We start from the raw sequence: 2,956 nt of genomic DNA, 5'->3' as shown, positions 1-2,956 counted from the left end.
TTATATATAAAATTTTATATATAAAATTCAAGATTAGGTCTTGAGATCTTTAAAATTTAAATGATATATATAATTTATATAATATAATTATATAATATAATTTATATATATCATTTAAAATGTAAAGATCTCAAGACCTAATCTTGAATTTTATATATAAAAATTTATATATAACCTGCAGCAATCGGAAATGATGCTCCCAACATGCATCTGTGGGGCAACAAAATATACTATATTATATTTAAATTGTAAAGATTTCAAGACCTAATCCTTCCTACTCAATCAATCAGAAAGCATCCATTGCCCATCTTGGGCACTCTTCGCTGCCAAAGGCTGACATTTCTCATATCTTTTATTATCCCTCTGTCGGCAATAATAGCTGACTGATATGACAAAAAAAAAAAAAAATGTCTCAGAAAACACAACTGCAATCTGCACTGAAACTTCCAGTTTCTGATACTGGTGCTCCGGACAAAATCCTCCTCGACTTTCCAGGCATAGCTCACATATTACCGCCCTTGTGAAGAGTTTCCCCAACCTCCTCCCTCCTTTCCCATAACCACCCCAGCCTGGCCAGGACATTTGCTTGAATCTCTGTGTTGAACTGATGTTCACCTGGGCTCCTTCCTTCTCAAGGTTCCCAGTGATCCAGGGTTAAACTTCTAAACTTTGATGTTCCTTTTGGCCCCTACATCTTAAGAACCTTCAATTTTGTGCACCCTATGTGATCTCACTGTCACCTTGTAGAAACCACCCAGAAACCCAGCATCCTGGGGCCATGGATGCCCTAAGGACAGAAATGACAATTCCGTATTGAAGGACAGGTCTTATCTATAGTAGGAACCAGAGCTGTTAGGAATCATGCCTATAGGCACTGATTGCTACTGCCTTGGAATGTTAGCACAGAAGAGGATAGAACTCTCACTTTTCCTGGAGGTGACTTTTTTTTATACAACTAAGAAATATACATCAAGTCACTGAACTGCATAGAGTGTCCATGAGTTGCTATTATGATACTTTCTTTAAAAAGGTCCTTGGTATGTAATAGTACGTGACCTGTAGGTCCAACTACCTTGAAACCAGCAGCCTTCACACAATTGTGAGAGAGGCCTCCTAGCAATAAATTCCTCGGCATGGAAGCCCAGCAGGGACTGCCCCCTTTTGGATGACCTTGGTTCTATGCACATCAGGGTCTAGTCATAGTGTTTCCTGGCTTAGTTCTGGCACAGGGAATGGAGTTGGAGATTAAGTGTCTTTACTGGAAATCTTTCTTTCTCTAGAATGTGTTCTTGTTAAACCTGCCTTCATCTGGTATTTGGGTCTTTAGTTTTGTCTGTATTATGTTCTGCCTGAATTTTACACAATAGTCTCACGGTCCCATGTGGCTCAAAATCACCGTCTGCTCAGATATCAGTGTCCACTTGCTAGAGGCCAATCTAATCATGTCAGTCTTTGGCTTGAAATTCATCAATAGTTTCCCATTGCCAGAGACCTGGGAAGCCCATGAGGATCTGGTCCCTGGGGATTTCCCTACAGACTTCTCCAGAGCACGCCTACAAATCCCATTTGATCCTGCCTGCCTTCTCTGGTGGGACTGATGATTGAAACCCCATGTGCCTTACTATATGTTCTTATGGTCAAGATGAAGGTTGAGCTACACTTGCTTTGGGCCAAGCTCATCTTTAGAAATTCAGTGACTCCCCACTGAGTTCTGGGGGCAGAACACAAGCTATATAGGAGGAAGTCTGGACATCTTATCACTACACACTTCCAATTCTCCATCAGCAAAGCACTGAGGCCTGAAAGAGATGAGAGTGGCTTTTGGAAGGCTCAGTCTGCACGCTGAGGGGACACGTGGCTTCTGAAAACCCCGTGAAGGGTCCAGCTGCTCCCACAGAGCTGAACACGTGAAAACTGGGCAGTTGGCTCTCCCCAAGACCAGACATCCCTGCACCAGCTCCTTCATGCAGAGCCATGCCCAAGTCTGTGCTGACATGCCTCCGATCCTCCAGGATGGGCTCATCCAGGAACAAGGTTCCCACGGAGCCTCCGGTGTTAGGTGTCCAGTTCCCAGGGCCAGAGCCTCCGACAGGTCCCACGCGGGCAGTGCAATCATTCAGATGAGCTGAAATCCATCATATAATGAGTCCCATATGATACTCATCTTTGAGGAGACATGAATAAATCATTGTGCCCGGCAGGAGACTTGTGCCCAAATGGAAGGGAGGAGGCATGGCTGTACTTTGATGAGTAGTGCTGGGGGACAGCAGCGATTTAAGGATGAATGCGCCTTTCTGTTTTGACCCAGTAAGTCCCTGGCACCTGTTGAAACTAGACCTGGGCAAAGGGCACAGTCCTGCCGCTAAAGAAAGACGTTAGGAACAAAGCCGTCTGCTATCAGAGCTCTCCTCAGCCAGGCTGGCAGACATGCAAGCAACACAAAATGCTTCTCTGCGAGGCCAAGAAGCCAAGCAGCCCCACCCCCATCCTGCCTGAGCCTGGGAGACAAGCTCCCTCCTTTGCCTCTTCCCCTGGGGCCCTCATCCATCCAGGCAGGCACAGTCCTGTCCAGCTTGCCATTCCTCAGTGGGGTTGTCCTTTTAACAGGGGTGGGGAATGCCTGGCCCAAGGGCTATATAAGGCCTGCAAAATCATTTGGTCTAGTTCTGCCAAGGCATTGGGATAAGTTCATTAAATGTTTGACCAAATATAGCAGAGTAAATTTTAAGTTGATAATTTCGAATGATGTTATAAATATCCAAATGTCCCTTGGCAGAAAAAGGTTCCCCACCCTTTAACCCATATTCTCCGCCCCTTCCATGGAGAGACAATGTGACATTGCAGGGGGCTGTTTCTCTGTTTTATGTCCATGATGGAAAATGACAGGTTGCTGAGTGGAGGAGCTGGGGATTAAGAAATAAAAGAAAGAAAGAGACCAGGAGGCAGAAATAGATTC

This window comes from Pipistrellus hanaki (genome assembly GCF_964339955.1).
Source record: "Pipistrellus hanaki genome assembly, chromosome: 3".
NCBI lineage: Eukaryota > Metazoa > Chordata > Mammalia > Chiroptera > Vespertilionidae > Pipistrellus > Pipistrellus hanaki.
This window is presented reverse-complemented; position numbering follows the sequence as displayed.